This window comes from Anas acuta, chromosome 5 (genome assembly GCF_963932015.1).
Source record: "Anas acuta chromosome 5, bAnaAcu1.1, whole genome shotgun sequence".
In the NCBI taxonomy this organism is placed as follows: Eukaryota; Metazoa; Chordata; class Aves; order Anseriformes; family Anatidae; genus Anas; species Anas acuta.
Genome location: NC_088983.1, coordinates 33,046,055 through 33,069,833, shown reverse-complemented (window position 1 = coordinate 33,069,833; position 23,779 = coordinate 33,046,055). Strand labels below are relative to the sequence as shown.

At 47.1% G+C, this 23,779-nt stretch overlaps 1 long non-coding RNA gene across 1 annotated transcript; it reads left to right on the top strand.

Moving 5' to 3' along the window:
* Positions 1–2,027: 2,027 nt before the first annotated feature.
* On the top strand, positions 2,028–21,913 carry LOC137857422 (uncharacterized). Its single transcript, XR_011097085.1, has 2 exons — positions 2,028–2,214; positions 16,910–21,913. It is a non-coding gene; the product is annotated as an uncharacterized lncRNA (long non-coding RNA).
* Positions 21,914–23,779: the final 1,866 nt, after the last annotated feature.

The window sequence follows — 23,779 nt, the reverse complement described above, 5'->3', positions numbered from 1 at the left end:
GTGAGGTGGGACCATATCGCCCACCCTGAGAGGGCAATCTGCATTAGACCAGGTGAACCATCTACGGAAACCCTTATCTCTCCATTAACTCTAGAAGATACTGAATGTCTAGATCAGGCCCCTCATTTTTAGGAAGCTAAAGCAAGGTGAGATTAATTCCTTCCTTGGTGTTTGAATGGACAAGTCAGTCAGAAGACAGGAGAGGGGAAAAAAAGCAGGGATGATGTGGTTTTCCAAGATGTGCAGAAGCCTGTGGCAGAGCTGGGAGCAAAGGGTGACCTCTGAGCATCCACTGCTTGGGATATCGAGCTTAGGATGGGGGTGTCCCAGTCCTGGTGAGAGCACAATCCTTGTGACAGAATTTGCAGAACTAGCTACTAGATATAAAGAAATACAGCCTCATAGATGGCTTGCAATTTGATGCTCTTTTCAGTGAAACCTTCCTCATGTCACAGCAAGACAAAGGAGCAAATGGCATCGATCCAACCCAGACAGGGTGCAAGCTGAGGTACCTGGATGAAGCTGGGGATCTGCACCACAGTTGTGATGCTGAATGGAATAACTTGTACAATCAGGTTTCACACTGGGGTCTGGATTTTGAGCACCCTTTTAACCTCAGAGAAGGAGAGTCTAAGGCAAGATTCTGTTTTAGGTTCACTCTTAATAAAATCAGGGGTGTTGTAGTGAGTGTAGATGAAGGGAGATTTCAAATGACAGATACCACCACTAATGAACTCTTTGTAGGCTACAAAGCATTTTCATCTTATTTCTTATACATTCATAATGCTCCAAAATAGATATTGTGATGAATTAATAGCTTTTAAAATATATCTATATTTTATTAATTCATTAGAGGATCTCATATTTAACCCTTGAATAATCAGCTTAAAAGCAGAAGGCAGATTTACTGGCATACGGTTTTCCACATGCATTTTGCTGGTCAAATGCCAAGACATATGACAATTTAGATACCCAGTGTGTTTATTACCTAGGATCTAGCACAGGCGTTAGCTTTCAGTCTTGAAATTTACAGTGGCAGCTGAAGCCTTTGAAGAGTATCACCAAGCCGAGATGCTTTATCTTATGTACTGGGAAACATTTTATTCTGTTAATGATGAATTGCCCAGCGAAGGCACTTTACACAACATATTGTACAACTGCTTATTTTGGTGTCTGCTTGTTTTCTCATTTAAAAGTTTTGGCCACATTTTCATGTTCTGTTTCATTTCATGCCTGCTGCAGTCCCCTGTGGATGAGTGCTGCTTCTTGTCTCATTTTAGAAACAATTCACAACTGATTAATTCTTACTAACTCTTCAAACTGATGAAAACAGCGAACAATCATTTGCAAAGACCACTTCCAGCTTTAAAGTATTCCTAGATGGAGCTTTTATATTTAAGAGTTTTGGCAAGGCCTCTGTAAGCCTTGTTCTCCGTCAGACTTGGTAGCAGGAGCTGGAACTGGAGGGCAGTCTACATCCCATTGCCTTGATTTCTACCCACCAGATATCTGCTTTGTATCAGATCAAGTGCAGATGACAGGGCAGAAAAGTCACCAGGGACAGTTTCCCCTGCGTTAGCTCTCCAGCAGTGACTGCCACGGGCAGGGCTGCAGCAGGGAACAATGGCAGAAGATGTAGGGGCATAGGAGACGGGTAGGGATACGACTGCTCGTGCAAGTCCTGCTGGCTCCCTCTGCCTGCTCTTCTGGCCAGTTCGCTTGGGGCTGGTGGCACAGCAGCTGTGTAATCCCACAGAATATCCTCTGTGACAGACCTGTTTTGAACCATCTCTTCACACTACAAACAGTGGGCAAGTGGTTAAAGATAAAATATATATCCACCTGGAAATGTGTTTTTGTGGTCCCCATGGTGCTCTCAATGAGGGTGGCATCGTTATGCTCACCTGAGGCAAGGCAGCCTTGCTGGGAAGCCCTGGGCAAACCCAGATGCAGGTGTTCCTCGTGATGTGCTCCTCCTGATAGCACTGTGCTGACCTGAGTTCTGTCATCAGTCAGCACTGTGGCAGGATAAAAGTGGTGGGTTGGGAAGAAAGGAGGTTCCTTTGCCTGTTGTACAGCTCTGCTTGGAGCTCCTAGCTGAGGTCAGTGAGATGTGCTGGGTGTTTAAGATCTCAGCATAAAGAGTGAAGGAAAGGTGAAAAATGGTATCTGAATAAAAGAAAAGGAGAAGATGTAGAGAAGGTGATGCAGAAGGTAGGAGACTGGCTCTTGGGACCCTGTTTTAGCATGCAGGTGTGTGATATCCCAAATGCGGGTACATCTGCTCTTCTGAAGGCAATGGTTTGAAGTGGTGGGGTGGGGGAGAAGAAGCTGCATGCAGATGTCTTTGTGCTTTGGTTGGCACTGGTTTTTAGAACAGGTCTTAGTGCTGGCTCTTGTTTCTTTTCTTATTTACCTCGTATACAAGTTGGGGAAATCAAGCTCAGTCTTAAAATTGCTACCCACACTACTTTCATTCACGTTTCTTCTAACTGAGCAGTCATTCAGAGGCAGCCAGCAAGGGTGATTAGAAGAATGATTCATACAAATACTCATACTCTGAGTGACTGCAGCCTGAATGAGGAAATACCAACAAAAGCTGCTGTACAAACAAAATACTTAGAGAACAGGGCCTGGCTTAGCAAAATATAGTAATAAACACAGTATAGTTGAGGCTTCTGGTGTAGAAACACCAAAGTGACTCCGGTTTGCTCCTAAAATAACAGGAATTGATGAGTTTTTGTCATTTAGAGATCTACTGTAGGGTCCAAGTCTCATACTGCTGCAGACTCCAAAGCACCTCCAACTACACATTCTGTAGACATGTGATGCTTTATGGTGGTGCTTTATGTAGAGTTTAGCTAGGCTGGAAATGTGCTGCCTATAACTTTATCAGATGCTGTTAAACCCATAGAAGGGACCACTGAATTCTCCATCAGTGGGTGACTATTCAGACCAGGTTCCTGTGGCCTCAAGCTTATTCTCCTTGAATTTGGTGCTGCTTGGAGGTGTTTTTGGATGCATAGCTTTAAAGATTGGTATCTCCTATTGCTAAAGGACCCACTACAGCCCAAGAGGCAGCAGTATTATATGCTGCTCTTCTAATGTTCCTTCATGTGGAGGAGTAGCTAGCAGTGTGTTTCTACTAAACCCATCAAAAAAGATGCAGGCAGTCCTCGTGTATGGATCAATAGTCATTGGCAGCAAGACAGAAACCAACAGAGCTGTCATAATCATGATGGGTGATATCATAGATGGCAGTGACTTTTGGTCAGCACATGTTGGGTGATGAGCTGGAAAGATGCCACAAGTCATATCCAATTCTCTGAGCCAGCGTATGTGATAGCGTTCAGGTGAGGCTTCTTGATTAAACATGCTTCTGAAAGTTGCTTTAATGAGTTGTGAGTGGGGGGGATAACACCTAATGCTCAGTACCTCTTGCTCTGAGTGCATACAGAGACCCTTGCCATGCTGATGCCAGATGTATTTTCACATGGAAAACTCACTATTTTTTTTTTTTTCTGGGAGATAGAGGCCTCCAAAGAAGTTGCAGCTGCTTACCAAAGTAGTTTAACAGGGACAAACAGTGGGGCTTGGTGTCACAAGCCTGCTCTGAATAACAGTTGATATTTGATGTCCCTTCTATGCAGGAGGTGGTAGTTTCTGCCCACTGAGTCTGTCTACAGACCAAGCTCTCTTGTGTTTGCTATCACGTTCATGCCTCCCTTTGCAAATAAGCAGGTAAAATGTCATCAGCCTTCTAGGACAGGGACTAGAGATGAAACTGAACTGCCTGCAATCTGGTTCTGTAATATTGCTGTGTCTGAAACCCTGCTCCATCTGTAGGAAAGGGACAGGAAAGGGCCGCAAAAGAGCTGGGGATGTGGGACAGTGGCTGTGTGAGGAGGCACTAAGCAGAGGAGGGAAGCAGCTGTCAGAGGGGCATGTGAGAGGTCCCCTGCCCTGCTTTCTTCATTTTAGGAATGACTTCTTAATATTTCTTGTAGCTTGTGAATGTGGAAGAACAAAATGAGATTACCAGTCGTTGATTCTAAAACAAATAGTTTTTTTGTCTGTTTAAATAATAAGTGTGATTACAATTTGGAATCTACTGCAATATGCTGTTACAGGTGCCACACTCTTAAATGGATTAAAACAAACAAAAAAACCAAACAGCTCCTCTTAGGTTCGTCCTATTTCCTAATTCACCTTCCCATGCCTGTTCTCTCCTTGCTGATCTTGCAGCCAGCTTTCCAGCTGATGCAGTGTGTGAGATCTCCCCAGGGGCTTGTCCTCACCTCAGCAGGGCAAGTGTATCTCTGGGGATGGAGAGGTCTCTGGAGTATGAGCCAGTGCTCTCTGGAGGCTTTGAGTTGAGCCCTTGGGATCATCATGGCTGTGTCCTCTGGCATGTGGCAGCAGAGGAAGGAATGAGAGACGCCTCTGGAGAACAGAGCTGTGCCCAGAAGGGTTGCCATCCTGCCCTGTTGGGTTTTGGTAGTTGCTCAATCTGAATCTGTGGCTACTTTCTCTTTCCAGGCTGAGCAAGCGAAAAGGTCAAAGGCCAAATCAGGTTATTATATAAGCTGTAAAATTAAAGAAACATACTGAGGGGGTTTGTACTCTGAAGGCTTTAGTATTCTTGTGCAGCACTTTGCCCTTGGCTCCCCAGTCTTGCTTTTGGAGAGCTCAGCTACTGGGAACCTCAGACCTTGGCCTGATATTAATCTCCACATCAAAAACAGAAACAGCTCTGTGTAGCTGGATTGGTCTTCATGATGCAGAGATTTTGAAGTGCTGGGGTTTTTGGCCCCATGCTGGCTTCTGCTTCTCCTCATCCACAAGCAGTGCATTAGGCTGTTGCATTTTACTGAGCAGAGCTTGTCCCAGGAAGGGGGATGAATCTATAAAAGCAATAACATCCCAGTGCAGTTGCTGCCTTTAGGTTGCTGGTGTTCTTTTCAATTCACTTTTTGTTCTAGTCTAGTGAGTGCATGTACTTGACTAGCTCTTTCAGTTGCTTTTACACTGCCCTATCTTCTTTCCTCATACCTTTTCCAGACTTTTCCTTCCTGCTGTGTTGCTGTTATTCACTTTTTCTTCCTCCTCCATGCCATCTACTGCAGTGACTGGGTGAGGCACTTGTGAGAACAGGCTCTTCCAAAGATGAGACTTGGGAAATTGCAGTTACTGGTAATGTATGACCTTGGACTGCTGCGATGAGAAGAGACTATTCGGTTAGCTCAGTGACATTTTCTAAGTAGGCAGTAAATAAATATTTAACCTGAATTACACCTTTATTGCTTCTCTCTGTCCAGACATATATGATAATGCAGGAAACCACTGGAATAAACAAGCACCTCCCATTTCTTTGGTGCATCACCACCCACATTTCTCTAACCACATGCAGCCGTAGGCTGCTCATCTTCACAAGTTCTCCTCCCCTCACCACCTACAAAGCTTCTCAGTCCGCTAACATGACCACTGCATTGTGCCCATGGCATTACAGTAGCTGTGGGCAGCGGTATTACCTTGAGGTCACAGTCAAGCTCTTGGCATCTGATAATGCAGGGCTAGGCTGGAGCGTGACTTAGAGGAATTGAAAGTGTGCTGCAGACATTCATTTATGGTAAGTGAGAAGCTTGCTGAAAAAGGTGGATGGTCTGTGAGTCAGCCCTTTTACCTGCTGCCCTGGTTCCTTGAGGGTGATGTGTCACAGGCTGGTGGCTGCCTGGCTGTGCGGGAAGGGCTGCAGCCTTCTTCCCTGTAGGGGTAAGAGCAGGTGACTCCACACACGGACACCTATGGGTCTTCTCCCACTGCTTTCCCTTCTACCCGGGAGCCCCAGGGAGCTGCCAGCAGGCAGGGCAGCACCCAAACACATCTGCTCCTCACCTGGCTGTGGTGCTCACATCCAGGACTGCACACAGCAGCATTGCAGGGCATGGTGCGTTCTGCTGACATTGCCTTCTGGTGCCCAGGAGCCCAGAAACAATGATGTATGTACAGAGGAGCAGCTGATGTACGGTCACCTATTCTGCTGTACCACCTTAGCTCTACCTGCAAGGAGGACACTCAAGCTTTTCTTTTTTTTTTTTTTTTTCTTGCAGACCTGCAGAAACACAGCTGGCTCAGCTGGGGCCCATCAGAGTGCACTTTTGTTGACTCGAGATTATTCTTTTAGCAGATTTCCGTTGGAGCTGCTCACAAAAGTGGGAATTGCTGGGTTAATCTTCATAAAAGATAGAAAAGTTGGCAGCAGAAGGAATTTTTGAAAAAGCAAATTAAAGGGGAGGAAAGAAGCGGGTGTGAAGTAAATTATTTGCACTGGAGTGTTTTCCTTTCTGACCAGCAGAGAATGTAGGGGTATTTCCTGGGGAGAAGAATGTCACATTTAGAGGTGTCCTTCCTTTGCTAAGAGAGGTGAAAATCCCTAGCAGTTAAACATTTCCAGCTCAGACATGCCCATTACTGGCAGAAGAGACTTGGTGATTAGCATTCACTAGCCCTTTGGGCTTCAGTTTTAGTTCCCACATACATTTAACTTGCCATGAAGAACAAAGTTGCACTACAAACGATGAAAGAAGCTTTTTCCAGATTGTGTTATTGTTTCACGTGTGCCTGAGTAATTCCTGTGAAGAAGGAAACATGAACTAATATAACACATTTATCACACAGCTCAGAGAACGTTGTGGCCATTGCCAAAGGAGGTTTCTCCTCATAAGGCTGCCTACTGGATTTTCGCATGAGAAAAGGTTTTCTAGGTTGTGGCTTGGTTCACCACCGCCTTGCCCACTCCTGGGAGCAGCTGAGCTGCAGCGAGCCCTTGGGGAGAAGAGAACACCACGCTGCTCTTGAGACAGCCTGAGTGTCTTCATGCTCCTGCAGGAGCCTTGGTCCAAGGGGGTGAAGCTGATGCAACACTTCTGCAGAGAAAGGGTCAGAAACATCTGAAATGAAAGCAAAACACTGGGTCTCTGTGGTAATCTCCTGAGTCTGAGCAGCTACATCAGGGCATGGCGCTTCTGGTAGGCTCTTCAAATCTTGTAGACCCCTAACTATTTGCTGTGTCTCTCCATCCCTTATGGTGCAAGGAAAAACTTTTTTTTTTTTTTTTTTTTTTGACCCTTCCCCTGTCATTATAACAACATTCAACTCAGGACTGCCTTAAGGACCTGGAGGAAGTGAAATAAGGAGGTTTTTGGGTAGTCTCCCAGATGTGGCTGATATGCTTATTAGAAGAGGGCAGATGTGTATCTGAAGAAGGCTTTCAGGTCTTTTGGCCAGTTGCTCTTTCTGGTGGCTTTGGATAAACCTACACCCAGCTTAGTTTCTAGCCAAATTTGGAAAAAAAAAAGTGCAAAATACTGTTTTTCTAGCAAGAAGGTTCCTTATGTTCTTAGATAACTCATGTCTGGTAGTGAGGCAATAGGTTCGTGAATATCAGGAGTCTTGAGGCTCCTGGTACAGGTGGCCCTGTGCAATCTGGAACAACAGTAAGGGAAGTCTCTTACATGAGATCTTCAGTACTTCTGACTCTTCTTTGAGGGAAGAGCATTGTGAGAGCAGCTTTTCCTCTCAGATCTAGAAAACATAGCCTCTGGCATGAGCACCTCTGCTGTGACTGTGTTCCTGTTGAGTGTATTGAGGTCTCTTATTTGAAAACTACCCTTGCAATGGGATGCGTTCAGCAGAGTGCTGCACAACCTGCAAAGCTTCTGTCCATGTCCGAGTGTCCCTCAGACCAAGGTGCTCTGAGAGCTGAGCTTCTGACTGTGCCCATTTTAATCAGCCTTTGCTCCATTACGTTTCTCTCATTAACGCTTTGGTGCAACTAACCTCTGCCATAGGCAAACTTTTTCCTTTCCCCTTGTCGCACAGCTGGGTTCCACTCTGCACCCACTGTAATTATTGGTGAAATACAGCATCTTTATGATGCCCCGGTAGTCCAGAGACTCCAGCCTGGGGCAGGAAATTCCCATCATTAAGGGTTTGTGGAGCTCTCTCTCTCCAGAAAATGACATTTACTAATTACATCATTTTGATGTATATGATACCCAAACCAAACATGTTATAAATTAGCAAAAGCTCATTTGTTTCATGAAAAGTATTGTTCTTCTTTTATTCAATGACCTTTTTGTTCCTCTACATCCTGGACCAATCAAGTGCCGGTGCAGGAGCTGACTTCTGAGCACAGACAATAGCTTATTCCGTCTATTCTGTTCAGACGACTGTAGGAATAGGCAGTCACTTTGTCATGTGGAGACTGGAGGTTGTATAAAACCCTTTTTCCCACCATTTAGAGAGAGTCTGAATCCTGAGAGGAAAACCCTGTCATAATAATAATAATAATCCAGAAGCTAGAGCCCATTGAAGTTTTCTCAGCTTTCTGATTTGGGTGGGGTTGGAATGCAGCCCTCCCCGGCTGAGTACAGTTTAATTTTTAGAGCTGTAGCATACGTTGGTTTTTCTCTGTTTCTAGCAGCAGGGCTTTTTTTTTTTTTTTTTTTTTTCTTCTCTCCTAATGAACTTTATATGCAGTTTCTAAGGCGAAACTCCAGCACTTGCTGGTGTAACAACTCCAGGGGTTGCTTGGCACGACCACACTGATTTAGCTTCCAAAGCTGCTGCCTCTCCTGTGCTCTTGTTGGGCAGCCCAGCAGGACAGTCCTGGGCTGGACTGGCTGTCCTGGAAGGATGGAAGAAGCAGGGTGACAGGGGAACCATCGCTGCGGTGAGGTCTGAAGGTGTCCTCTGTGAGTGGCCTCAGTCAGCCCCACCGGGAGACTGGGGCAGGGGAGCAGGGCTGGCGGCTTGGGAGCAGGGACGGAGGGAGGAGGCAGCAGAGGAAGGAGGAGGATGACTAAGACCCTCCCTAAATCCCAGGAACCGCTGCAGCTTTCCAGTGCCACCGGTATCCACATAGGAAGCCCTGAGATGTGACCTGAGAGGCATTACATGTGTGCAGTGGGCTGAAAGCCCTCCCTAGCATCATTCATGTATTTCTGAGTGGTCATGCAATACCGTTCTTCCTACTAGCCCTTTTGGAAGCCAGTGTGTACCATTCACAACAAGTGTTTATCTTCTAGCTTTAAAGACAGACGTCAGAATATTTCCCTCCTTATTCATGCTCCATCTTTTCTCACAGCCCAATTATTCATGACATCATCACCTTTTCCTCCTCAGCCCCAGACACAGTGTTTCTGTGGCTACAATTTCCTGGACAAGAATTTCCAGTTCACATTGTTGGGGGGGGGGAAACACATACACACACATGAAAAAAAGGTTGTTTCGTGTGGAAACATTAAATGAGAAACACAGCCATGGAAAAGTCAGATGCGCGCACACACGCAGAGCAACAACAACAACAACCACCAAGGTTATTATAATTAATTTAAAATCTGTTTAGAAAAGGGTTCCTTTTATGTTGGACTGGCTCTTTAAGTGGCTCAAGAAGTATGAAAAACAGGAAATCAAACTGCCTCATTAGGAATTGACTCTGCTCAGTAATTAGAGGCTAGAAAACAAAACAAGGAAAAGCAGGTGGCGAGTGAGCCCCAAGCAGGCAGCTATTGTACCGCGGCAATGTTCTGCAGGCTAACAGCGTTATTTTCTCAGAAAAGTGTTACTTCCATGGAGAAATGATGATGAGAATCATCCAAAGTTAAATGGGAAAGCACTGCTTTCTCAAACTCGATGCCGCAGCAACTAGCTTGCCTTGGTCTGGAGCTTAATTTGTAATTAGACAGGATTTTGCTGTGCTTAAAAAGACAACTCTGTTCTCCAGCATCGGCTGCTCGGCCACGAAAATCACGTTAAAAGTAATTAGCGAGTGATAGCATATTTTGCTGATACAATCACATGTGATAGCCCCAGACATCAATATCAATTATATTTTCTAACAATAACCTTTGCTGAGCAAATGTTGCCAGCGATTTCCAGCAAATAGCTGTTTATGCTTTAGTCATGCTAGTGCTGCTGTGAGGGTTTGCTTTCTTTCCAGGTTTATGCCTCCGGTTTTACAGGAATGTGCTTTTTGCAGAAAGTTTGCACGTGAAGGCCGTGCGTGATCACTTGCCAAAACCAAATGTGCGTGATCCATCCTTGTGCCCACGGTGGGTGCCTGCTCTGCCCGGTGGTGGTGGTGGGACTTTCTGACTCATCCTGCTGTGCCCTGGTAAGGCACACATCATGAAAGGCAAACGCTTGCAGGCAGCGGAGACAGATTTTTATGGATCTGTAAAATAAACTTGTAAACAAATCTTTTCCCAAGAGTTAAGCAAATAGATGTAAAAAAAAAAAAAAAAAAAGGCAAAAAAAAGACATCATCAAACCATTTTTGTGTGCAGAATAATAATGAAGGAAATGGCTTTCTTCGCACAGCTCTGCTGTGGGCAGAAAATAGAAGCTACTTTTGTTGTATGCATTTTTTCAGTGGGAATTTTAGTGCAGGTCTCTAAAAACAACAAATACCAGCCGATGATAAAGCGTGAGTATTTGCCTACTGTTTACTGCTGATATCCTGTCAGGATATGGTGCGGCTTGGTGAGTGTGTGTTGACTCAGGATGGGCCTGGTGACTTTGTGCGAAGTCCTCATGGAATCATTTCGGCTGGAAAAGACCCTTAGGATCACCAAGTCCAACAATTAACCAGACACCACCAAGTCCACCACTGAACCACGTCCCTAAGCTCCATGTCCACACGTCTCTTTGATACCTCTGGGGATGGCGGGTATTTAAGAAGGACCCGCCTCAGCGTACGCCCAGGCTCCACGCTTAAGTTACCATTAAAGGCTTTCTTTCTCCTGCCCAGCAGCCTGGTGATGAGTCAGTCAGCTGGCGAAACATGGGCAAGTGCTGCTTCTGGTGGAAGAGGAGAGGTGGGACAGCATCACCTTGCCAAAGGGGCACCTCATTTGGGCTGGTGGCTGCCTAGGAGCCTGCCCTCTGGGCTGCTGGGAGCCACCCTGCTGAACGCAGGGACCTTGGGCTGGCTGAGGGGATCAGATGTGCTGGGAGTGCTGCAGGCTGACTGCTTCTGTTGGTAGAGTGTCCCCAGAAAGCATGGATATGGATTTGAGTGGATTTCCTCTCCTGGCACCCTCTTCGGGGGGATTTCCTTTGGCTGGTAGATTTGTGTTGCTTTCCCATTGCAATATGTGCATGTTGCAAGGCTGGAGGTTTCCCTACTGGTACCTGAACTCTATTCTTAGATCTGTTGACATTTACTATAAGTGCTTGAGCTTGGCAAATAATCTATGAATATATGTTGACATTTCTAAATCAATTTGCTTTGGCTGGTACTACACCTGTCTAGGGATTACTCTTCACAAACATGCAACGGCCTGACTTCTGCAGCCATAAATATTCACAGAATGTGTGTTTCAGCATCCTGGAGGCCACTTTTGAAACTGGCTTGTAAGGGTGTTAGGGCTGGGCCTGCCCCTGTGTGTATTTATTAGGGAGCAGATATAATTTCATGACTGAACTGCCTGACTGCAACCAACGGGGTTACTGAAGGCTGGAGTAACTGTAACAGGAGGTCTTCGAACCCTACGTTGCAATGATTAATCTACAGGACCAAACACGAGAAAATGTATAAATCAAGATAACGAATGAACCTGTGGAAACCATAAATAGCCTTAAAAACCACCACCACCACCAAAAAAAAAAACAACACAACACAACCTCTGAATACATCAAATGTGAATAATTATTTAGGATCCTGGAGCTCCTAGCAGGCACAGCTAATGATTTCCTGAGGCCTCTATGGTGCAGAGGCTGAGAGGCAGACGTGGGGGAGAAGGCCAGGCTTCATCCAGTATTGTTTTCGTCGGGCGCTCCTAGGTGGGATCTGTGAACTCCTGAGAATGAAAGCCTCGCGGGCCTGGCGGAGATCCAGGCGGCGTTGGGGCAGACATTGTGCAAACTTCCCCCCGCATCTCCAGGGGCTTATTTACTGCAGGATGAATGGGTTCCCGGGCCTCCCCATCAGCATCACCCACCGGAGCTGCCCATGATGCTCCTTCCATCCCCTCCTCGTACGACGGGAGGCGTCGTTCCCTCTTGTGAACCGGCGCGATGCTGATTTGCATTGGGCTTGCTATTTCAGTCCTGGGAGCCCCAAAGTTGCCAGATTAAGTTCTTTCATTGTTTTTACACACGTCCCTTCGGGGCTGGGCTGAGCTGTTAAAAATAAGGCACTAGAAAGACAAATGGTTTCCGGGGGGGGTGGGGTGGGGGGGAGAGGAGGGAGAAGGGAAGAGGAATAGGACAGCTGTAAAAGGCTGCAAGGTTAAATAAAACATTCGCCTACTTGTGTAGTTTTTCCTTGTGTTCCTGAAACTAAGAACGACCTGAAGAAACTGGAGGAATCATTCTGCTTGCTGTGTATGTTGTGTGTGTGTGTTTTTTTTTTTTTTTTTTTTTAACTTGTTATACAAAACATTGTTTTTTCAATTTCAGGAAGTCTCTTGATGCCCTTTAGTTGATTTTGTTTTGCTTGTTATCTGGACAACTAATATTTTTTCCTGTTACGGAGAAAAAAAGATTTTCCCAAGCAGATTAAAGATGTTTTTTAAGTGTATGAATGGTGACATGGTTCACTTTCATTGCTTTGTTTATTTTTAATAATGAAAAACACCTTAATTTATCGTAGCAAGACGTCCATCCTGGAGAAAACCTTGAATCAAGTTTTCGCTTGTTGTTTCTGATTTGTTTGGGGCTTATCTAAGAGCAGGCTGCAAGCCTGTTTTCATGCTTTTGTGAGGCTGTGGCACATGACGGAGTTTTCTTTGCAGCACATTGATGCTGCTGGACAAGGAGTGCGGCTTGTGAGAGGGGTTTGCTTTATCTGGTGGCTTTGAAGAAATCCAATTATTCCTCCGGTGGCATATTTTATGCCTGTATTGATGCAAGCAGGACAATGGGACATCAGGTTTCTGGGCTTTAATCTTCTTCCCACTTGCTAAAAAGGATGAGCAGCCTCTGTGCAAGGCTTTAGTGTGAAGTCTACAGGTGAAAGCTCCAGTTGCTGGGCAGGTGAGAAGGAGCTGCTGGATTCTTTTTCTTAGCAGCTACGGTGCAGTAGGATGGAGGAGCTGGAACCATGCAATGGCTGGCTGGTCCCTGCTGATGCCAGGGGGCTAGTGGGTGATGATCTCCCAGCAAACAATAACAGGTAGTGGTGGGTGCAGAGGAAGCTGCTGGTCCCTGAGGGGGGGGGCTTGGTGTCTCCTCATCACTGCTGCTGCTCAGCCCACTGCTGTAGATGCTGTGCTCTGATAGATGGATGAGCGTCTGGATCCAAGCACAACAAACATCCCCACTCGTCCCTTTACCCACCCGCCTGGAGGAAACACCCGGGGCTGTCCTGCCCGCTGACGGCACGCAGGAAGCGCAGCGCTGGTGTTTTTCTTGGCACCAGGACCCGCGATGCTAGAGGCTTGCACGTGCCACCTGACCCCAGTGAACTGCCTCCACCAGCGGCCGCGGGTCGTTTCCTCGCCCTTTGGAGGAAAGGCCAGGCTGCTCTGGTCTCTGGGATGGCTCTGGGTTAGCATCAAGCTTATGTTAGGAGCTTGCAAAAAAGAGGCTTTCAAAATGAGAGGGAGCACCTTGCTCCCTGAAATACCTGAAGGCAGAACTCAGCTTCACCCTTCCTGGCTATCTAACAACAGAAGTGGCAGTGCAGAGAGCAGGTGCTTTCAAAGAAGGAAAACAAAATCTGTGAGCAGGAATATAGCACCATTACAGCTGTAACTAAAAGGATCTGGAGCTGGTGGTGAGAACAGCTGCACTCAGGGACCTCTTGGACAAACAGCTGGATCAGGCCCAATGCAGGGATGTTGTTGCCTCATTATGTTCGCCACTGAAACAAGCGAGTTGCTGCATATGATCACTTTTCCAAATTATGGTGGTATGGCTACTACGATTTTTACATGCTCTTATTGCAGCAGTGATGGAGAAGTCCTGGTCAAGACCAGCAGCCTAGGGTATTAATTCCTGCTGAAAGGTGCAGGAAAATATTAGCAGAAAGGAATTATAGAGGGGAAAATGCCAAAATGGCATCATGTATATGCGTGCACACAGATCCATGCTGCCCGCACACGTGGAGGACTGACTGAAGGAGACGTCCTGGGAGGAGAGGCTCTTAACCTCCCCCTCTTAATCTACATGTCAAACTCATTCGGAAACTCATTTCTGTTTTCTGTGGCTGACTCATACAGCCTTTGGTTTATTTGGCCCTGTGGCAAGTGTGGGAAAAAGCTGAGAAGGGAGTGATGGAGCCTGGGTGGATAGGGGGAGAGGATGTGAAGAACACGTCTCAGGCAGCAAACCCCTCACTTGGCTCTCACCGCTAATGCAGGCAGCTAACTAATGGGTTTGCACGACAGTACTGCTCATCCTCAGAAAAATGGACCACTCATTTAATAACAGGAGAACAAAGGTTGGGGGAGGCATAGCCAGCACTCCAGGCACATAAAAATCAGAAAGGAAACCAAAAAGTTTTTGATGAGGTTTAAATGTGGGCCTTGTAACAGTGCTGGGAAATGATGAAACATCCTAGGCATCCATCATTACCCTGATTTCAAGACAATGGGTCTGAGGGCCAGCTTGGTGCAGGGTTAGGTCAGCCTTTCCTGCCAACCTTGCAGCCACGGTGAGCTGTGATCCTGAGGAGCCCCTCATCAGGGGCACGGGAGGAAGCCCTGGGGCCATGTCATGCAGATGATAGCTGAGATGGTAACAGGTAGCCAAGGGCTTTGAAGACCTGGTGCTCAAAACCAGGAAGCCAGACACCTCTTGGTCTGGCCTGCTGGACCATGGGTGTCAGTCTCTTGTCCTCCGTATACCTCCCTCTGGTTGTATGCCCTGTGTACAGTGCTGGGTGTGCTCCGGATAGACACCTGCATGAGGAGGTGAGCAGCTCAGGGAGCACAAGGGACACATCTGAGTCCAGTGGTGCATTTGTTCTGCATGAGGCAGGCAGAGCAAGAGAAGCATCAGCCAAAATTTTCTCTTCCATGAAAACCACCCACCGGGTTTCAGAGTGCTGTGTGCACAAGCATGTGTGTCTAGAGACGCGGGACGCGTGTTCCCACTTTAGCTATTCAAGAGCAGCAGTGTAAATGGGCTCCCCAGGGAGTCCTTGCTGCCTCTCTGCTGGAGGAGACACAGCTGTAAAGCATCATTCAGGAGGAGAAAGCATGGGAGAAATGGAGGTTGTCTCTGATGCCTTTAAAAATCTGGTATTATTGAACACAGAGCTACTGTTCCCAGGCTGCAGAGTCCTCTCTGATTTTGTGGCAAAATCAGGTGGCTGAGGTCACTGATCACAGCTGTACAGCAATGAATCTTTCAAGGATGCAGGATTATGACTTGTGGTCCTGTGAGATCAAGCAGAAAGAAAATCTTGACCTTGAAAAGGGAAAAAGCCTCTGAACTCTGAGACCAGCTAACTGCAAAAATAGCCACGAGAGCTAGGAAAAAAACCACCATCCTAATATATTCCAGTATGTATAAATAGGCTTTCTTTTCCCCAAATGTTCTTCACTACAAAAGGAAATGTCATGTTGAGTCAACTTGTGACCCAGATGAAATGACATGTATTTGTTTATTTTACTTATGCTCCTGTTTACAATAAGTTGCACTTGGTGGACATATTTTTGTGCGTGCTGTCGCATTCCAGTATCAAAATACATTTTTGCGTTTGCTGCCCAAACTCTGGCTGGGGAACTGTGTTTCTGGATATCAGTCACATAAATGAAGAAGCTGTGTGTGTGTGCGCGCACTTACTAAGGACTCATTGCTCCGTAAATTAAACCTAATTATGCATACAGAATAGTGATGAAAGCCTCTCTGCTTTTTATCAGCTATATGATTTTAAGAAGGAGGAGGAGATGCATTTGCTACCCAGGCCAGTTCCGGGAAAGTGTCTTGATGGGCCCTGGACAGGCTTTTTAACCCTTTGCTTTAAGGTCTCTTATATAGAAGGAAAGTAAGATATCAGCCCAAGGAATATTTGGGATGTTCCTTTCCACCCTATGAGTGTGCAGTGGTTGCTCTGGACATGTTTTGCAATCAGTGAATTGAATGCTCTGGCCAGTGGTGGATTTTGTGGTTCACGGAGAGTGCTTGTTGCATTGTGGCTGGCTGTTCCTGCAGGATGCTCGCTATGCGGCATTGTTTCGGGCTCCCGTTTGGGTGGCGTGCGCCTCACAGATGGGGATGCCTTCTAAATGTTTGTGAATCATCTGTGGCTGTTCGTAATGCATAACTGTATTTGATAAGAAGCTATTTTCTCACTAGCCACCTGGGTGCTTCCCATACAGACTGCACATGCAAGGGTCTATTCATGTTGGCCTATACAATGGATTTCCTTTCCAGGAGCATTCTTGGAAATAAAGCTTTGCTCCCCAAATGTCTGTGAACAACAAGGTTTATGGATTCCACCTAAACAAAGCAATGTTTTTAGTAGCGAGAACATTAATCAATATTGTTGTGCTGCATTTTCCTGGCTCCGGGTTATGCCAGCAGCCCACTGGAGGCTGCAGCTTTTGTTTAAGTGTCAGCACATAAGTACAGAAGGGTTGGCTCAGGAGAATGTTGCAGGACGGAGACCAGAGCTCTGGATTGTTTTATTGCAGGAATCGGATTAACACGTATGAGCTCATTCTCAGCTCTTCATTGCATTGTGTTTGGCAGTTCCTGCAGCATGATTGCATCTAGGTTAAGTGGCATTGTTCTGGAGTCCGGCAGGGAACAATCCAGTATTGACTAAAAGAGGGGGAAGGACGAGATGATCTCATAAGTTTTCACCATTTTTTTGGTACCTGTGTTTCATTCGTATGTTCATTCTTTTAACTTTCTTCTCTGCCTCATGACAATTATTCTCCATAAACAACAGGTGGGAAAGCTCCATGTGATGGTGCAGTTTGGAGTCTGTGTGCTCAACCAAGCTGGGAAGGAACAGTCATCCATTATGGGCCTGCTTTAAACATGTGAAGGACAGGACATCTCCAGTCACCAATGCCTCTACTTGTCCACATTAGCTCTTTTGCTTCCCACTACCTCTGTTGAGTGCTGTTCTCCCAAGGGGAGGTTATGGGAAAAGCCTCTGACCATCCCAAGCATCACGCAGAATGTGGAGGACTATGTTGTTCAGACTCAGCGAGGTCTGTATGAGCATCTGCTGAGCAGAGCTTATGCTGTGCAAACTGCTCTAGGAGTGCACGTGGAGCACTATCAATATGGACTTGGACTTTCCTGGAGAAAACAGGACTGCTCCCAACCAGCAAGGGTGTTTGGGCAGCTAATGTCAAAGGAAATCAATTTGTGACACTTTGGAAATCTGGATCTTGCTTTCTATGGACACCCATGTCTTGTTTCTGTTGACACCCAAGCACTCACTGGTTAACAGCAAAACGCAGATTTCACTGAACATGTTGACCATGCGTCATAGATCTGAGCACAGATCAGCCGAAAAGACTTGGTTAAAGGCCAGGAAAAATCTGCCTCGAACAGGAAAAGTAGGGAAGCTTATTTTTGCAATTGAGGTGAAAGGAATTGAAAGATCTCATTTTCTTCTCTCCTCCCTGGAAACGCTTCCTAACCCTAACAGTGAGACTCTTGTGGGAGCAAGGATGAGAGGATGGAAGAGAGACCTTCATGTATTACTCTTCCAAAAGCAGTGTGGGGTTTCCTCCAGCAATCAGGAGGAGCTTCGCCACATCACTTGTAGCTGGTGCTGTCATTTCAGTTGCCCTTTTTGCATTGAGTGGGAGAATCTGTGGGTCTCATGGAGGAGCTGGCAGGCAACAGTCCTGGGACAAATGGAGTATGTGTGGGTCTGGCAGAGGGTGTGGAGTCACTGTGCGAGTGCCTGGCCTGTTTACATGTACCCAGAGAGTGTTCAAGTTGTGACTTGAACAGGGGATTGCTAATGCCAGGTTTGTCGGTGGTGGGAGAGACTCTGATCATCCACCTGGTGGGGTGTTTTGGGAGGCTGGTCTGCACCCACCACCTGCAGAACTTGGGCCTCTGCAGCTTTGAAGCATGTAAACTTACCTCTGAGTCCTTTGGTCACAAAAGGTATGAAATACACAGGTGTGCTTCTGACTCAGTTGGAGGCAGCTGTTGAAGGTGGATAGGCTCCTCCAGTCCTTCTGAAGTTGTTTTACAGGAAGAACTTTGCTGCCAGGACCTCCTTCCTTCATCTCAATTTCTGTGTGTCACCATCTATTTCTGTGCAGATCGCAGTTCAGAACCAACCAGATTGGCTTCAGCCTCATCACACAGATTTTACTTAATGATAATTCTTTGTGCAGTAGTTCCTACACACTTGTGTTAAATTGGACACGGGGTGTGCCAGGCACAAGTATGCTGGGGGAGGTCCCCATCCTGCCAGCTGACAGACAGGAGTTTGCAGAGGTCTCCCTGCAGCTGTGTTTCGTGAGTTGGCACTTCTCCGGACTACTGGTTGACAAAACTCTGTCCCAGGACAATTTTAGAAAGTTTTCTTACTTTCTACTGTGGCAGTGGTAAGCTCCATGTGTGCATCATCTTGCCTGTCATAGAAAACTGCAGGTGCCATTCCTCACTTGTTCACAAAGGCTTATCTAGCCTGGTTTTAGCCAAAGCCAGCAAAATACTCCTGAAAGGAGTCCAGTGTCATCTTCATCTTCTAGCAAGGGAAATTGAGGCACCAAGTGCTGGATTCAAGGCAGCCTGCAGGCTGGTTGTGAGTGGTGTTTTAGGTGCATGCACTCTTCCCAACGTGGGCCCCCTAGCCTGGCACAGCCAACCCTGGCAGGGAGCCGACCTCGCTGGAGGCATTCCTGCAGAAAGGGAGAGGCAGGTTTCCTCGGGGCTGAGTACAAATACACCCTGGCAATGAGCAGTAGGTGGTGTTGCACCGACATGTCAGAGAAAAGCCTGTTTGTGCCAAACGTATCGGAGAAACTGTTTTGGAATGGTTCATTGGTGTGAAGACAGGGCCCCAAAATAGTGTCGGGAGAAGAGGAACTGTAGCAACATGCTGGGGACGTGCCAGCTGTCTGCATTAGACAGAAGGGTGGTAGATTAGGAAGGAGCACGGGTGCATTTATTCCCCCACATTTTTCCCCACATCTCTTTAAAAAATCCTGTGGGAGAGGACGCTGCTTCCTAGCCATGGGTGCTGTCATGACCACACCAAGACAAGGTGAGGTGGAGCTGCCACTGGGGGAGCATGACAGAAATGCTGTTCTCCACGGGGCTCCCTTGTCTCTGGTGGGTGTTGTAGGGTGGGGGGAAGATGCTGGGTGGGAGATGGGGCCTTTGGACTATAGGAAATCAGTGAACCCTGGGGGTCTGGGGTATTTCTGACCACCTTCTGATCGCCCAGGAGGGATCAAGGCATGCTGTGGATGTTGGTGGGAGGAGGGTACGTACAGTTAGCCATCAGCCCTGCTTCGGGTACCAAGTGTGGAAGGAGCAGGGTGTAGGGGTTGTAGCCCCCCTAGCCTCCTTCCTCCAAACTTCCCCCAAATGCTCCCCCCTCTCCCAAGCACACAGTCCTTGTTGGCAGTGTGGTACTGCAGCTGCCACCAGACCCAAGCAAATCTGATAATGCAGGGTGAGGAGTGGGGGGTAAAATCAACCAAGGAGCAAAAGAGCCCTTTGTCACATGTGCGTTATTCTCTGGGGGTGGCATTGCTGTTTCCCAGGCAGCAGCAGGTTGCGAGGAGAGCTGGTAGGCAGGTGACCGGGGCGAAGCAGAGAGCCACCCGCTGCGGTGAGAAGGGGATGCTGTTGGCAATAAACAGCAAGCTACAAAAGGAGGCAGGGACTGCAGAGAGGGAGCTGAGGAGGTCTCCATAGAGACACTTCACCTGCTGCCATGGGTGCCTTTGGGGATTGGCACCGTCTGGGTCCTTAGGAAGAAAGGCGCCTGGCACGGGTACGGCAGGATGCTCGCTGTCGGTGCTGCCTGCAGCGAGGTGGAGCTTTCCAGGCCCACTATTCAGAGGAGGGAAAAATGGCATTGAAATGATGTTAAGGTTGGGGCCCAAGACATTCAAAGAGTGCATGCCAGCTGCTTGCTCTCAGAAAGGGGCCCAAAGCCCCAGAAGGAGGGGAGCAGGCAGAGGAAGGGCAGAGATGCTGCATTTCCCTGGGCTGACAGTGCAGTGGCTTTCCTTGCCTCAGGTGCAAGCTGACCATGGCAGAAATTATCCTTTTGCTCGATCCATACTGTTGTTATTTTGAAGCAATGCTCGCTGAGGGACAGGGAGATGGGAAAAGCTTCATGCCGACAGCGACCAGCCATGCTCACAATGCTGCAGACAGCATGGAGGTAACCTAACTGCTGTCCCCTGGCTTAGGTATCACTTCCAGCTGGGAGGTGGTGACAGGCTGTATGGGTGCTTCCAGCCTCCAGACTGGAGCTGTGGATATTCCTCAATTCCCCAAGGTCAAGAGCGTGCATGCCCATCCATGGGATGTGTCAGGCTATGGCTGTGCTGCGTGTGGAGGAGAGGTGCTTAGGCTATTACAGAGCAAGCACACAGAGACCTTCCTGACCTCCTTGTGGTCACATCTGGCAGAGGACAGAGGGCTGGCTACTCCTCCCTTCCAGGCTGCACTGTGCTTCTAGATGAGGTGAAGATTCATGGCTTGAGGAGGAGATGAGACATGGAGCAGCTGTGCTCAATAAGCCCTGGTGCTTGTTTGGCGGGGATGTATCTGAGCTGTGCTGCACTAGCGTTTTGGACTGTTCCTCTTGAAGTTGGACAGGACTGTGGGACTCAAAGCTGGAGTTTCCAGAGATCCCTTTGAACTGGTTCAGGAGGGTGAAGGGAAATGACAGTATAGAGCCAGACCTTTTATCTCCTTGTGCTAGAGCTGGGGTGTCAGTGATAGATACGATGAATTGACGGTATGGGTTGTGCTCATGTGCCAAGTGCTGCGTCACACGGACATGGAAATCACCGAATCCACCTAGCGTAAACAAAGGAAATGGGGAAGTGATTTACAGTAAAATTAATAAAAATGTGGTCCATCTCAAAAGGGAAATGCACAGACCACTCTTTGGGCTTTGAGGAGGGTCAACAAGACCGAGTGGAGAATGGGCCAGAGAAAAAGGTTTTCTCTGCAGCCTTGGGAGTAAGCGATGGACTCACCCAGCGCCATCCTGCCCTGGGATCCCCCTTCCCAGGCAGTGGCCCAACAAGCCCAGGAGGACAGCCCAGAGGAAAGCTGGCTTTGCTTCATGCCTCTGTGCGCACAGCCATGGGGAACTGCTGGTTTGGGAGCACGCTCTCATCACTCAGGGACACATGAGACCCAGGAGCAGCTGGCTCTCTCGCGAAACTGTCTGACCAGAACAGGAGTCATTTCCCTTTTCCCCTATTCCCTGCAGAAAGTGCCGGGTTGTCAGCAGGTTGCGTGAGGTTAAACAGTCACATCTGAAGTGCTTCTCTGCTGTGACGTGTCTGAACCTCTGCAGCTCCGTGTCTGGCCCTGCTCCTTGTTGTTGCCTACAGGAATGCACGGAGGAAAAAGAGGTAAAAATTATAAGGGAAGCGGTAGGGACAGACACCGCCTGGCTCTCCTCTTTCATCCACCAACTTATTTCTCCTGAGTGAAGCAAAATTTCTCCATGTGTGTTCCAGCAGAAAACAAAAGGGGGACTGAAGCTGTGAGAGACAATAACAACAGTTAATTATAATTATTATTGTTTTCTGTTAGCTTGGCTAAATGGTGTGTAAGTACAGACTGGGTTGTTTGCAAGATTGTAAAGAGGATGTGTTGAGATGGGTGATGGAGGTTAACAGTTCCCCCTAACATCTGACATGCAACTTTTCAGGAGAAAGATGCTGATGTCATTTGAAACTGCTCTGGTTGATATTAAAGTCTACTGTCCAAAGAAGTATTACAGTGTTGAGGCTAGGCTTGTTTGTCTCAAGATATTTTCTGTCTCTAATTTATCAGATTCTTGGTAGCAGGAGGTAAATGAGAGAGTGGACATTTGTTTAAATGCACCTAAGGCAGATAAGGATCAAGGAGGATTCACTGGTGGCACTTGGATCATAGGATTACTTAACTTGGAAAAGACCTCCAAGATCAGCTCCAACTGTTAACCTAACACTGCCAAGTCTACCACTAAACCACGACCCTATGTCCCTAAGCACCACATCAGGTCTTTTTAATACCTCCAGGGGTGGTGACTCAGCTGCTTCCCTGGGCAGCCTGTTCCAGTGCCTCACAACCTTTTCAGTAAAGGGTTTTTTCCTCATATCCAACTTAAACCTCCCCTGGTGCAACTTGAGGCCATTTCCCCTTGTTCTACTGCTTGTTGCTTGGGAGAAAAGACTGATCCCCATGTCACTACAGCCTCCTTTGGGGCAGTTGTAGAGGGCATGAAGGTCTCCCCTGAGCCTCCTTTTCTAGGCTCCTAGGGTAAATAATCCCAGATCCCTCAACTGCTCCCTGTAAGACTTGTTCTCTAGACCCTTTGTGAGCTTTGCTGCCCTTCTTTGGACATGTTCCAGCACCTCAATGTCCTTCTTGTACTGAGGGGCCCAAAACTCAGTCATTTACATCTCTTGTGTGTTTTTAAGAGGAAACTGACCCTTCATCTGTCCCTTTGCTTTTCTTCCACTTCCACCATCTAAATTCTACCCCCTACAACAGCCTTCAGCAGCCCTCCTGCTACACAGAAACTTGCAGGTCAAAATAAAATGCAAACACATGCAAACACCAAAAGAAAATGCCAAAACCCAGATTCTTTTATTGCACTGGTAATGCCTGAGGCTAGAGGACAATAAGAGTTTATCCTTCAAGCCACTCTCTGGTCAGAAGAAAATTACTCCCCCAAACCATCCATTGCACAGCATCAGAGTCCATGAAGTACTTCATAAGGGAATTTTCTTCTGAGTCCCAGGTGTGTCAGCTGTGGGACACCAGCACTAGCAGAGAGATGGTCTGAGAAGTAGCAGTGGGAGCTGCCCTCAGGAGTAGAATGGCTTTTGGAGGGCATTAGACTTGACAGTCATGTTATATAGCCCAGATGTCCCCTGATTTTCAAATGTTATCTTTGAAATCTCCAATGCATCTTCATTCTTACCACCATGACTGTCCTCTAGGATCTTCCCTTTCGGCTATGGTGAATAAAAGCTCCATAGGGGGGACAGAGAAGGAAAGAATGGCCAGATTTGAATGACCAGGCTAATTCACGAGCATAGCCAAAGTACGAGCAGTAGGCCATGCTGCTTCACTAGAAAGGCATGACACAGGAGATGTAATCAGCAGTAACCTGAACTACTGATTTGCATTTCCCCTGAAGAGTCACTTTTCTGAGCTCTGGGATTGCATAAAGCCTTCAAAAGTGAAAAACTTATGTAAACTAGATGATTAATAGACCAAAGAATTTTAAAATTATTTTCAACATGATGTTTCTTTTATGAAGCAATGCCAGCTACTAACACAGGCACAACTTCTTCTGAAAATGCTGGATGAATGCCTGCTCTTACTGGTTTTCCACACAGCTGGAAAGAATTCCTTGAGTGGAAAAGTCCCTGGGCAGGCAGCTTGTATCTAGAAAGATCCTCTCTGGACACCCTATGAATATGCGCATTGTCGGAGTGTTTTCCAGAACCAAGATGGACTTGGGGAAGATGCATCTGTGGGGGACCTGTCTCTGCAGTTCTTGCCCAGAGGTCTTTAACAAAGGCTGGGGTAGAACTGGGTTGGCCTTTGCTGAAAACAAGGGCTGCCCACAAGTGGCTTTGCATGG